We start from the raw sequence: 15,256 nt of genomic DNA on the forward strand, positions 1-15,256 counted from the left end.
TTTTTCTGTGTTCAGTCCTTACCATTCATCCCAGGTAAACTTTTCCATCGTGGTTGTTAGCACTCACTGCATATCTGTGCAGATTTGGCATTAAGAATCTTGCACTTTGTTTTGAGGGACAACCATTTTCTTATGTAACATGACTTCTTTCTTTTAGAGAGTTGTGGTACCCTTTATCTAGTTTACAGAATGGGTGAGCTTTCAATACCATCACCAGTGCCACTTTGAATTAGCCATCACACGCTGCATTGATGTAGCAATTACCTGTCACTCTCTCTAACCCTGAGAGCCCAAGTATGTCAAGTCAATGACACATCTAAGCTGCACCAGCCCATAAAGTGAGCAACCTTAGGTTGGGTTCAAATGAGTTCCCATGTGTGGCAGAATAAAGCATAGCCATCAGACCAACCATCTGAACATTTTAATAGGTCAAGTTAAAAAAGACTAAGAAAGTACTCCCAAAGAAATATATTTTCCCGTAAAAAACTCCCAAACATAGAATCCCACATTTTTTTCTAAGCTTGTTATTTAAACTATTCAATTGAACCCAGTCTGGAACTCCCTCGGGAGCTATCTTCTAACAAACAGTAGACATTTTTTGCAAATGCTTTCTAAAGGTCACCTATTTTAATCAACTCACTTTTCTCTCTAATAACTGTATGACATTTTTCCCCTATTTGTGATCAATGCGCATGCATATTTTAAATCAGAAATTCATGCACTTTAGTATCTTTCAGAAATTATCTGTTGGGCTAACAGAGGGCTTGATCCTCTGGGGGTGCTGAATGTCCAGAACCACCATTAATTGCACAGGGCTTTACTGGTGTTCAGATCTTTTCAGGATTAGATTCCCATGTGTATTAGCTGGGATTACAGTGTACCAGATGCAACTAGATGATTAAATTCAATATGCTTGGATTTTTCTTGAATACAGAAATCAGTCACTGTGTGTGTGTATGGGGGGGGGGAGTCAAAACTGGGGTTATCATGCCCAGATAGTAATATACTATAATTTAAACTAAGATCCAAGGTGTAACAATTTCATTTTAATGTAATTCTTCCTCTGATAAGTAACAGACAGAACTGGTCCGGTGTAGCTTACTTTAGTTGCCAGTTTCAGTGCAGAGTCACACATGGTATACAAGGCACAACACAAAGTTTATGTCTATTCTATCTATCTAGGTCCTTATATTGTCCCCATCATCACAGTAACTGAGTATCTCAGCTTCTCCCCTCTTTACCAGACATCTGTTCTGAATCTTTGACATTTTATTGGGACAGATGCTGTATTAGAGAAAGGATAAGTTAATTGCAAATCCAAAGAGTCTCTCCCCTTTATTTATTTATATATATATATATATATATATATATATATATATATATATATATATATATATAAAATTGGTGCAATAACATAAAACAATACATTCGGCATACTGCCTAAATATACAAAATATTGTATACATGTAGGCTGCATCTGTATGAGGTATGGCCTTTTGATCATTCTTCTTTTCCTAACATGCATTTTGAGAAATAATTATACCATTATCTCTGATATATCTACAATTAAGTTGTCCGTTTTTATGACTTGTTCTTATACATTTTCTCTTATGGCATGTTTTAAAAAAATCAATAAAAAAGTAAACAATAACTTTTTTGAAAGTATCTCCATCACAGATATTTAACAATAATATCCCCAAGTGGAAATTGCAATCACTGGAGAAAAATAAACTTGGGTCAGATGGCTCTAGGTCTCTCTCTATATATTTAAAAAGATCAATTTGCAAGGCAAAAACGTGATGGTTTAAATTGTTTGTCAGGAGAAAGAAGTGATTTTTAATGCAGATCCACCAAATACAATGTATTTTAGTAGTTTCGGTGCCCCTGGAGGCAAACATTTGAAAAGGGAGAGAGAACCATAACAATAAGATAAATGTTGTGACTAGGATCTAAGAAGAAACATAATACAAATATAATAGAGGAATGTCTCTTGTCAGAAGGGGAGGGGGAGTAAGCATGTTTATTGTTCTAGGAGTCTGTGTCCTTTCAGAAGTCTAATTAGACCTCGTGCTTTTCTTTTATTACATTACTTCCTCTTCCTTAAAAAAAATATTTTACAAAAACAAGTACAGAGCTATACAATTATTTTTATCCTGACCAGGACCAGGATCACAGATGCAAGGATAAGCAGTAAGATATATTAATAAATAACCAGCGATATGTTTTAGAAGATACGAAATTATAATAACAGAAACCAAAGTGTACTAAAACATAAATATACAGAAAAGGAAATAAATGCAAAACAACCATTTGATGCATCAGCATATGATGCTTTGGAGTTATATAGCTATAAACAAGTTGGGTTTTACTTGTTTAAGTTCTAAAACTTTCCAAAGTGTCCAGGAATTAAATGTTCTTTGACAATGAGTTTGAGATTTATTGATGCCTCTTTGTTACAATATATACTTTTCTGTACAGGTATAGAGGGAACCATACTGCAGTAGGGTTGTTGTCCAACACTCTCACCTAGGCAAAGAGGGATCTGTCCATTTCATGAAAATAGATGTTGTGTCCACCAATGAGAAGTTGGAAAGAAGTTACCAAGTATTTTTGATTGTCCAATGTCATGTTCCTAAAGAGATCCTTAAGGCAGCAGATGAAACTCGGGGAAATCTTGGTCAGAAGATGGCAGTCAGAAGTTCGTACCATAGAGGCAAAAGAAGTCATTTGGGAGCAATCAAACCTGAGTTAAGATGCAATGAAACCCCCACTGAAGTCAATAGAAAGAGTCCTGTTGTCTTCAGCAATAGGCCCTTAATGCAAGGCATTATAAGATGATGATGAATAGACTATAAAAACTCAGCTCCGCAGATAAATTTGATAGATACCCACAGAGACTCAAAGCTCCTGAGATTCACATAGGTGTATCTAAACATATCCACAGCAACTAACCTACTTTCTTATTAACCTTTAAAATGATATTTTATAACTGCAGTGAATAGCTTTTGATTGCTAGTGTATGCTTCTGCCTGGGGTGGGATGATGGGTCACAGTCTATGGTACGGGCATGCTTTCTCCCTGGTGCTATGGTACGGGCATGCTTCCTCCCTGGTGCGCACATCAGCTACTCTGTTTGTTCCCAACATTACTGCAGGCAGAAACCCACCTTATATGCTGCGTAGACGGTACCGAGAGATGAGACTGCTACATACAGCTGAGTGACATTGCTGCTTACAGGGCAGTGCTACTGTGACTCGTTTGACCTATCCTCAATCTGGTCATTGTCCCAGGGTCAATGTTTAGAAAAGTTTACTGGTGCTGAAATAATTTCAGTGATCTGTCCAAGTGTTCCTTTGCCCTGGGAAGTCACAAAATCTTAGATCTTAAAGTGTAAGTCCCCTCCTTGTTTATTAAGCTATTTTAGTCCAATAGGTTTGTTGTCATTAAAGTTAATTATCCAGAACGTCAGTTGTTTCATATTTATCCCTTGGCTGTGGCTGGTTCCTTCTCCTGGCAAAGTCTGAGTGGCTGTTTGACTCCCATGAGGCTGATATCATGACATCACAAGCAATTCCTGTTTCTGCATCCAAGAAGTGCTGCAACAGCGCCACCTGGAGTTCAGTGGATATCATTATTTCCAGCCCCATCCAATATTTTCTCTACTTTCTTGACCAGGTGTAGCACATTGGTACAACAATTGATGGAGAGAAGGAGAACTTATTCCCTTCCCCAGCTTTTTACCATTCTATTTATATCTTTCTTAAGGTGCCTATGCTGGAATGATGCATTCTCGCTCCTGGGGACATCCATCCCAACATTTTTAATGTGGTTGTGTGAGGACCACTAACTTGTCCAACACCAGGTATTGAAAGTGGTGTGGCCATAACTAAAAACATGAACCTCTACAGCTTGAGCTAAAGGACCAGGTCCTATAGCTATTTAAACAGCCTCTTAGACTTTGCAGCATGAGTGAATTGCCGCTTCTTGGAGCAAACATTAACATATCTTTAATTTTGTTTGTGAAATTACTCTGGTTTTAAATAATTGCTATTGAAAAATAATAAAAAATGTTGGGGCAAAATAATAGATGGACACCCACTCAGTTAAAATAGGATAATGATAATTACCATGTTGCTTTCTCCTCACACTTCAATTCCAGCATTACTTTCGCAGCCAATATTTTTTGCCAACTCCTAGAGCTGGATATTAAATGCTTTATGCTACTTGAAAGCTATCCGAGAGTATTCAGCATTAGTTCCAGCTCTAACAGATCTCAAGGTACAGGGTGTTTAAAATCAAGTTGGAAAGTAAGTAGGAGCAAAAGGACCAGAAATCTGATATGTCACAAACTACCAAGACTAGGAACAATTATCATGAATTGGGTGAGATTCCCAGTTGTCCAATGGCATACAGCTTACTAACCCTTTTGTCTGGGTCGGCAGCTGGGACTGAAGCTGGATGATTTTTTTTTAAGACAACTCAGTTAATTATACAGCTCTGCCTGGGACTTATAGCTCCAAAGAATAGAGCACAAACTAAAGGAACTTTAACTGGGGAGCAGTAACAGTCAGCAGTGGATCAACTGTGTTAGAGTAGCATCAGTTTATAATCCCTAGTGATTCATGAGATACCACGCTTTGAAGTATCACCTATTTAATAGACCAGGGGAAAAAATCACAAGTCATTTCCCACATATACCATGATGTTTTCAGCATGCCAGGCATCCTGAGCCAGTCCAGGCCTGACACTGGTAAGGTTTTCTTTAGCCAAAGAAGCATTTTTTTTTCTTAAAATTGTTGTTCCATTTATGTAGAAAAAGGTTGACCATACTTCCCTATTTATTTGACATAATTTTTGGAGTTCTTGGAATCTCTACCATGATATTTTTAGAGATAACTTCAAGTTGCAAAATATGTCTGTATTTCCACGTCTGTATTTCCATAAAGTTTAAGCCTCTTGAGATCTGGGATTTTATCTCGAGCCTATCTCTATATATCAAATATTATATACTTAGGCTTGGCAGAATGTAATTTATATTTTTAAAGAATTTGGACAGATAATGTCAATATTTATTTTTAAGCATTCTATATTTTTACTGATTTTAAAGAGTTGCAGGAAATTATGGGTATGGGCAGAAAGTAAGAGGATGAGACAATACGTATTTAACAACAATAGATGTTCAGATTCAAAAAGTTTTGTAACTGCTAAAACACAAATTGCCAAGGTCACATGTCAAAGTACACAACATAAATATGCTTAAATCAAATGCTAATCAGTTCTCAAGTAGCATTTTTCCGACTTTGCCTATCTGTAAATTTATTATTACCGATGGAAATTTGTGTGTATAGTAAAATCTGTGTTTATCAGCATCAAATCCTTCCAAGTCTTAGTATACTCCATTAGTGGGAGAAATGAAAGGGGAAGATGCATAAGCAGAACGGGAAAAGTAAAAATTTTGCATGGTTTTCATGGGAAATATTTAAAATTATAAATAGTTTCTGTTTCTTAGGAATTCCTGCATCGCCTTTTAACATGCCCTCAGCTATTCTTATTGCCCTGCAGTCTCTGACAAAATATTGTATAGTACTCCATGTTAATAGTTTATGTATCTAAGCAGACAACATTTTTTTTTGGACTGTTGGAATGGCCTAGCTTACATGCATCATTATTAAAAGCGGCTCTTTACCTTGACATTTTCAAGGCATGGGAGGGTAAGGGGGAACTTGAAGACATTCTCAGCTGCAGATGATATATTTTACATTTTCCAACTTAAGTTAAAGTTGAGGTTAAACCATAAGAAATAAACAGTTCTGGCCATCATATAACACATCTATAAATATTTATGATATATGTCAAAGTGTGTTAAAGCAGTTAAATAGAATATATTGTGCCATGATAATAGAAGTTGTAAAAAAGGGTGACTCTAATGGTACCAGATTTTCACCCAAGGTTTCTTTAGGTCTATATTGCTGAACGGATCTTCACATGTGGCAGTCTGGCAGGTTTCTTAATACTTCTTGAGTGATCCTGAATGCCAAGATCTGAACTAGTTCCAGAAAAAAACAACTAACTCTGTTAGGGCCTGATACTGTATTCCTTATTCAAACAAAACTTCCATTAAATTAAATTTGATTTTCAATCCAATACTATGGATGACATGTCTGCCCTTGTCCACACTTTAAGAGCTAATCACTGCTTAAATAAAATAGACCAGACTTCCTATATGGTGACAGGCAACCAAAGGTCTGGAGTCCCAAAGTCAGCCATCAGAAAGAGCACATATCACACAACCTTATTCTAATACCCTGTGCTTTATAAAACCAGGGTGTAGATTGTGTGAAGTGTGTATCTCTTATATAAATGTACCATTTTTTTTTGCTCATCCAGAAGAAAGTTTTAAAATAAAATGCTGCACTTGCCAGAAACATACATTAGCAACCCTACCAGAAACATGCATTAGAAACCACAAACATGCATTAGCAATCAGAAACTAGCTGCTGTAGTTATAACACATCATGATAAACGTTAAAAGGTTAAAATAGCTCAACTGCTGTGGATTTAACATTTTCAGATGGAAATATCTGAGTTCAGGAGCTGATCTGGGCTCTGAGGATGTGTTTAGAAGCATATCTCAGACAGATTTGGGACATGTGTGCACACACACACATACCATGTATCCGAGTGACTGATGAACCTTAAAGAGTTCATTCATGTAAATCCATCATCCAAAGTATACGAGGTTTGGAATGGCATCTACACCTCTCATGTATTGGATGGACATTTTCCCTACTTAATTCAGTTCTCTAAAGGTTTCCCTTATATCACCTACTCTCTTCACCGATTTGTCCTCCAGAAAGACTCCCTGCTATTATCTGCTAATACTGAAATCATTATTTTATGGAGGACAGACTTCCCAAGTAGCTTTCTGTCTCTTCTCCCCTCAGCTGTTTTCCCTTGCTGGAAAGTAACTTCCCACTGTCCACCAACTTAGAACAGACATCATGTCAGATGGATAAAACAGGATTTGCCATATTAGTCCATGTTAACCAGCTTCGTCTGTATCATGCACCCATGTGCATTGAAATGCTTAGTATTAGACTTTTCACTCTGTGATTTTTCTTTCTATTAAATTGTTCAGGGACAACCCATATAAAAGGCAAACTGATTGGAAGACAAACTCAATCAAAACTGCTTATTGTACCACTGTAAGATTGCCATCCACCAATCCCCTTTAAAAACATTTTATTGTAATTACCATCCTCAAAATAATTTAGTACTCCACTGATTAGAAGGCTGATGAGGGTACAGGTCACAAAGAAATAAGAAGGGATCAACAACCGTAATTCCAGAGAAAGAGTATAATGATACAATCTGAGGATTAAGTGTGAAAGTAATCATGTTAGTTTTCTAATTATTCAAATCTTAATTACAACTGTGTTGGCCCAATTAGTTCAGAACACAAGGCTAATGTTAGGGTTGGGTGGATAGTCAGCATCTGTGCATAAATGAGAGGCATCTGTTGCCAAGTGGTGGAGTGATAGAAAGTGTCAACTCACCAGCTGTGAAGTCAGCAAAGCTCTTAAAAAACAAATTTGAGCCAACACAATGATTTAGCACACTTAGGGGGTTGTAAAGCTTACTGCACATGTATACTTTAACTAGCAGTTGTCACCTTGTGGGATTGAATATCTAGAGCAGCAATGCATATTTAAGTCTTTGCCTGCTTCTCTAACAATGCCCTGCCTGACAAGGATCTGTGGTGGGGAAGCTGACAGTAACATCTGTGCTTCAGAAGGTTGATTTTGCTTTTTGTTGAACAAACTGCAGAGCAGAATATGCCAAGGTACTAAGGTGGTGACAGATACCTTAGAAATACCATAGAGAGACAGACAAAAGGATGGAAAATAGTGAAAGGTTTAAAAGGGGGTATGTTATAAAAACAAAACAAAGATTTTAAATGGAATTATTTATGATTTTCTAACACTGCTTTCTTCGTTCTATGCAGTTCCGCAGAGAAAGAGATGACTGTATTAATTATGAATTGCACTATAACTATTGTTTATAGCTATGAATTTCAGAATGACAGGGTTTTTATGATTCTGACAATTGACACTGATCTTGGTACCCTGGATCTTGGTAGGCAATATTAGAAGTTATTAATAGTGTTGCTAAGTTTACAATGATGTGCTTAATATTTATGCATTATTAACATTTAATGATAGCATGTAAACTTTACTGAAAGGTAATCAATTGGCAGCAAGAACAAAAGGAGAAAGAACATTAAAATCTCAGATGGAATTATATCGCGCACTAATGCATTCACTTCTGACCTAGTTCTGAATTTGTGCAGATCTTTTGTCAGCACCTTCATCTGCATTACTTTCAAGTTTTTATTTATTCACATTTCAGAACTTACAGATGGAGGAGTGTTTATATTCATTGTAGTCTGATTAGTGTTTTTAATTTATATGAAATGCATAGACTGTTTGGTGTTGTACTATAAAGTAATGGAAAATGAGCACAACTTTCAACACTGGCTTCACAGATTTTTCAATTACATTAAAACAAAATTAAAATTGAGTTAAAGGAGCACTTCTAGCATTCCAGATCTGGGTTATTTGCAAATCACAATAAGAAGGCTTTTGATTTCTCTGCTGTTTGGGCAAATCACCCTCCTCAATTGGACTTTAATAGGGATATTTCTACTCCAGGAGAATTACTCAGCACTATTACTGCCACTGACACTTCATATTAAAGCAACACCCTGCCTGTTTTGCTGAAGTTAAGCATCCCAGACCACCTCTATAAAATATATATAAATAAATGCAAACTGCTTCTGAGCAAGGTGTAATGAAGTGTTAACTTTCATGGCTGAAAACTAAGGATTTCAGTGACTTGTTTTTTGTTTCATTTTGAAATGTCCAGCAACTATCCAGTTTATACTCAGAAAGCAACTTCAGCACTGCTGCAAGTTATGCCACAGTGTATGTGCATGTATTTGTGTGATGATTTAATGATGCAGGTGACAGTTCATCAGACTTAGCTAAAATTACCAGACCCATTTTACTTATGTCTATGTGAAAGACTTTAGCAAAAGCTCCCAAATGATCTGAAGCTGGTACCATCACCACTGACCACCAGCATCTCAAACCACAAGTCTAACTGTAAACTGCCCATAAATGGAGGAAAAAAGTTTAGTGAGACACACAGCAATTAATTATAGATGGTTTAATGTTTTGGGTTCCAGTTTCCTATGACTGTTGCAGCTGTATTTCACCTGCAAAATGCCTCTGTCCTTTTAAATCATACTGACAATGTGAATAGCACATGTATACTTTAACTAAACAACTTACCAATTCAAGTGGGCTGCCTCAGCTGTAAGACATGAACTCAGAAGTGATAAAGCATGGCACTGCTTCAGTAAAATGGAATAAGAAATCATTTTGACAGAGCCTAGATCTCGGTCTGGGCTGCTGAATGTGTGGTTGGTTTTTTTTCCCCTTCCCTTTCCTTTCAAGGTCGATGTTCCTTATTTCATGTGGAGTACATCTTTTATATGACAGCATAGGAAGAAATGTGGGCAGGCTGAGTTAGTACTTTTGGGGTCAAAATGGACTCTCAAATGGGGAAGCCTATTTCCCTGGGAGATGGTACTGACACCACCCATTAAAGGGGAATGGTGGTCAAAGTTCAGTTGTTTAGGGTGCAAACGGGAGTCCTGAGATAGTACTGATTATGCATGATCTTGAAAGTAAAGATTCCAATTGTTTTAATAAATGAAGGAAATCTCTCTTTATTTCCTTGACCACATGGAATTAGTTGAACACAGATAGGAACTGTTACTCTACAGCCAATACCAGTGTTTCTCATTTACTGGGTTACACAACCACTATAAAGTGGCAGATATGTTTAGGCATTTGCAATTTGAAATACATTTCTTTCCCGCATTCCCACCCCCTTGCCAAGAGTGCTATCACCAATATGCCAAGTAGATTTACCTTTCCTAAAATAATTTATAACACTAAGTGTGTATGGTCAGGAAAGCAAGTAATAGAACTGCTCAAGATGAGCAGTGCAAATTTATTAATTGGTTCACCACTTCATCAATGGAAAGTGGACATACACCAGCCTTTGCAAACCTGAGCAGTTTTGCCACACACTTAATACAAACTCACTGGTAAAGATAAACAGTAAAACAAATTTGACTACAAAAGATAGATTTTAAATGATAGGCAAAAAGTCAGACTTAGTTACTAAAATTAAATATAAGAATGCAGTCTAACTTCTCACCCCTATTAAACTAGGCAATATCTAGATGAAGCAGTTTTTTTCACCCCACTGGATATTGCAGTTCATAGTACACAGATTTCACTCTGGGTAGGCACTCTTGGTAGGCACTCTGATGCAGATTCTTCTGCCTCTTTGGGGAAGGCTTTTAATTCAGGCATGTGTTCGAGGCTTTGACAAGGAAAGGGTGTACTGCAACCATACCTGCCCTTGGCCCCTCCCTCTGGAATTTCTCTGGGCTGGACCCCACTCCCCTGTGAAGCGTCACCCATGCAGAGATTTTTTCCCTCCTGCCTTGAAGAGACAGTTTTATTTCTTCAAAGCGTAGCAAGAACATCTTTTAATGGGGTGTTTTGGATTGGCAAAATCCCTTTGGACACCCCATTTTCTGTTCCCGAAAGATTAGTTGGTGGGGCTCTCCCCTCTGGGAGATCTGACCCCAAGTTTTCCCTTAAACCCTGATTTTCAGGAACGGGGTCTGGCATTTTAAATGCAGACTTTTCACCCTCCTCTTGTGCAAGAGCCTCCCTACTAAAGGTGGGCAGACTCTGTGGCCCCCCCTCACCTTCCATCTGGACTTCCCTCTCTGGGCTCCCCCTCTCTGTAAGTAGGACTCCAGTGGTTCCTCCTTTATCTCACCCTCTTAGCACCAACTGGAGTGAGCTGGAATTTTGGGGGAGTGAAAAGTTTTCATAGATAAAATGGGCTTTTGCCCCCAAACTGAAATATTTGGAGGGAAAAGTTAGGTTTTTTTTTTCCTTTTCTTTTATTATTTGTGAACATTTTTCAGGAAATGTCGATCCCTTCAAAAATGTTTTCAATGTAATTTTTTTTAAAAAAAGAAAACATTAAAAACTCCTGCAGAAAATTGAGTCAATTTAAAAAAAAATGCTTTAAAATAAAAGCTTCATTCCCCGCCCCCCAACTCAAAAATAGGTATTTGTCCTTTGAGCAGCTCTAGTACCAACCAACCTGGTTGGCACAGTGCACATGGGTGCACAGAGCTTGGCATCATGCCCTCATTGTGCACCAAAAACTTCTTTTGAAGAGGGTCATAGTTTTGGTTGCATGAGGACTGCAAGATCTCTTTGTTTGGCAGCTGAACCCAGATCTCCTGTTCTGCAGAGCTGCTAGATTATATCTGCTCTTGCATGTCATAGATAGGTCTGTTTCTTAAAATACCTAAACCTGACCTTAAATTTTCCTCAATTTTTCTGCTGAAAACAACTTAGTTTACACATTTGACTACCTGATCTGTGAGCACAAAACTGTGCAGGCAAAATTGGAGCTTGAATCTCTAAATCAGACCCCTTACATTTCCATTTTACTGAGACTTTCGAAAATCTTTTAAAATCCATGTTTCAGCTTCAACTGATGAGGGAAAGTGGAGTAGATGGCACATTTAAGTTAACCATTTCAGGTAATTATGATGCTGTTTCCTTTGTTCTGAAGGATCATAGAATATCAGGGTTGGAAAGGACCTCAGGAGGTCCAGTCCCTTGCTCAAAGCAGGACCAATCCCCAGTTTTTGCCCCAGATCCCTAAATGGCCCCCTTAAGGATTGAACTCAGGACCCTGGGTTTAGCAGGCCAATGCTCAAACCACTGAGCTATCCCTCCCCCTAGTTGCTAGTTCCCCTCTTTACTCCACATGTTCAAATTATCAGTCCTTCCAAGGGCTTCTCCTTGAGGAAGACCAAGGTCACAATTAACGCTTGCAGTTTGAAAACACACACATTAAAACTTTATGCAGCTTGTAGACTGCTCTCAGCAGTTGACACATCCGGACAGACTCTGATCTCTGTTTTATCAGCTTAACCACAATGATTTCAGCAATGTTATTTCAGACTGACGTTGGTGTAACGGAGATCAGAATCTAGCCCATCTGTGCCTGTTCAGCCCAATTATGACACAACAGATTCAGATTTGGTTTTTGTGCTTTGGTATTTGAGGTGAAATTGCTAGTGGTAGTGCACATAAAAACGTGCAATATGTATTTGAAACCTAATCAAAATCTTTATCATTATTTGTATCTCATTGTAGCAGGGTGGTCACCCGCTCCTGCCTTAAAAGGCTTGAAACAGCCTGGGGAGAGGGCTGTGGCAGGGAAGGAAAAGTGAGGCTAATTGGGAGAAGCAGCCTCAGCTGGGGGCCACGCCCCAATCAGGCCACAGCTGGCTTAATCAGGGCCCAGCTGGCCCTTATAAGAGGGCAGTGGGCCAGGAGTGCACAGAGTCTCCTCTAGCTGTTGAGAGAGATAGGCCTGGCTGCTGAGGAGCGTACCAGGGTACCTGAGGTGAAGCAGGGCTGGGGAAGGCCATTAGAGCCTGGTCCAGTTCCCATTCAGGTCAATGGCAAAACACTTCCTGGGCCAGACCCATAGTTGGTGTAAATGGATTTAGCTCCATTGACTTCAGAATAGCTATGCCAATTTTCTATCAGCTGCAGATCTATCCCTCTGACTTCAGTGGAGTTTTTCAAGGCAGAAAGATGACAGAGCAAGTCTCTAAAACTTGAGAAGAGCTGGCCTTGAAACGCATCTTGTCTCCTCCTTGCACAAATTCATCAATGTTATTACTACTTTCAACAGCAAGCAACCCGAAAAATTACAAATTTTCAAAAAAGAAAGTACAGCTATGGATTATTGACACACTGATGTGACTCATTTAGTCAATATTGGGAGGCTGAATCTGCTCCCAATTTCATGACAATTGTTTGACTTTGTTGCTCTGAGTCTGAATTTCCCAGCAAAGACCTTGAGTTACCGGCACACTGGAGCAGAGTGTTAAGACAGCGTGCAGCTCTTAACATGAAATATCAATTTCAAGGGAGAAAACAAAGTGAGGTTGACCATGACAGAGCAATATGCTCCTGAGTTAATCACTGTAAACTCTTTTAAAGTCAATTAATTTGAAACTTTGCAATGTGTAATCACTAAGAAGAAACCAATTTGTTTCACAATTTTGTTTTGAAGTTCAGCAAGAACATAATTCTTAAAAGAAAATAAACCATGCATTAAAATTTGGGGGTGGATGTAACACAGTATGAGTCAGATCATGGCATTTCACTGGCCTACATTGGAAGCCACGCAGAGCCATCCCACCACACTAGTAATTCAATGAGGGATTATGCCTCAAGGAGTCACACTCACAACCTTTTCCCTAGCGCTCTATGCACAGTGGAATATGCACCCTTGGGATGTTACAGTTTTCTCCCCTTTCCACACCAACCCAGTTTCACAGGGTGATGAGGTAAAGTGTCTCCCCCTGAGGCGGATTGTGGTACCAGGGCACAGTGAAGGGAGCAGACACTATGCTCCTCTTAATAAGGATTAATAAGGATCCACAATTGTTCCAAGAAGGGAGGGTAGGGGGAGGATTGAATGCCCCTTGTATGCGCCCATGACCCTACATAAATTACCCTGAGATCAGACATCCCTATATCTACAGTACTGTTATAACATTCATGTATAATTGAACTAGTTTGTTTTAGTTATGTAGAGTTGTATAAAAATTGTGAAATCTTGTCTGTCTTTTTTTCTCTCAAATAATTCTTTTCCTAAAATTAACACATCACTGAGAATCGATCTTTTTATCTCAGGATTTTATAAAGCTGGCCTGCAGTTAATTCCAGTATTGACAGAGATCATTGGTACTGCAAATGAAATGCTCCATATCATGCTTCCTTTAGAATGTTTCTCTTGTCTACTCCATGTTGGTATTAGCACAAATTGCTAACTACTCTTAGCTGCTCTCCCTGTTTCCCTTTCTATTTGGTGGAGTGGCCTTGATTGTAAAAAATGCTGAAAAGAGAATATTTAACTGCAAATGATACTGGTTCTAATTATTCCACACTGATTGAACTTCTCTTCATGTCATAAACTGAACAGGCAGGGAAACTAAAGTAGCAGCTGGATTTTTCTGGTGTGAATTTAGTGTGTAATTCAACACCCATTGATAGAACCAGGGCCTTCAATGAAAGCTGGGTTGAACCTTTAGATAGAGAACATGGGAAAAAAGGACTAACAGCTGTTGTTGTAAGCATTAAGAACAAAAACTCAATTCAGTTGTTAGCCATTTATCAGAAGTAGGGAGTGAAATTGCAGGTATGTCATTAAAGATGGAGGGAATAATTAATACAAGGTATGACTCCCACTCCAAAAGTGAATGCCAAATGTACTTTATGTGAGTAAACTAGTAATACAGAAGTGCATATAAAATTAGCGCCAGAATAATACTTTACACAAATTCAATCAGCTATCAGGGTATATATCAAACATAAGTAATCAAGGTACAGATCAGTGCTTTTAATATTCAGCTTTAAATCTCTTTCTAGAAGCCTCATGCTGGATAAACAGCTGTTGACCTACACAAAATTCTCTGGTTTTGTTACGATAAAAACTCAGTGTCGTCCTCGTAATCTCTTTTGACAGTGAAGCTGTCTCTGCTTCATTAGACTGAGAGACAAAAAAAAAAAAAAAAGAGGGGAGTACAGTTTCTTAGTGAAATGTTCATATGTCCTTGTGACAGGGTTCGGTCACAGAGATCCCCTTGGGACTGTCAATTGATGTGTTGAGATTACCTCTGAGCCCATTTTCCCTGCCAGCTTGGGATTCCAGAACCCTGCCTTGTTGAGCCAGACACACTAGCCTGCTGAAACAAAGACTCAGGATCTGGGCCATGCCCCCAGATCTGCAGACTTTAACCAAAAACAGCTCACCAAAAACCAAAAACAGCAGGTCACCTATCTCCAGACACCCAGTTCCCAATGGGATCCAAAACCCAAATAAATCTGTTTTATTTTGTATAAAGCTTATACATGGTAAACTCATAATTTGTCTGCCATCTATAACATTGAAAGAGAGATGCACAGCTGTTTGCTCCCTCAGGTATTAATCACTTATTCTGGGTTTACTAATAAACAACAGTGATTCTATTAAGTATAAAAAGTAGTATTTAAGTGGTTTCAGG

At 38.4% G+C, this 15,256-nt stretch overlaps 1 protein-coding gene across 3 annotated transcripts in view; it reads left to right on the plus strand.

Moving 5' to 3' along the window:
- CDH12 (cadherin 12) overlaps positions 1 to 15,256 on the plus strand; it is a 534,988-nt gene that overhangs the window by 240,277 nt on the left and 279,455 nt on the right. The gene's annotated exons all lie outside the window — the stretch shown is intronic.

Source organism: Chelonia mydas, chromosome 2 (genome assembly GCF_015237465.2).
Source record: "Chelonia mydas isolate rCheMyd1 chromosome 2, rCheMyd1.pri.v2, whole genome shotgun sequence".
In the NCBI taxonomy this organism is placed as follows: domain Eukaryota; kingdom Metazoa; phylum Chordata; order Testudines; family Cheloniidae; genus Chelonia; species Chelonia mydas.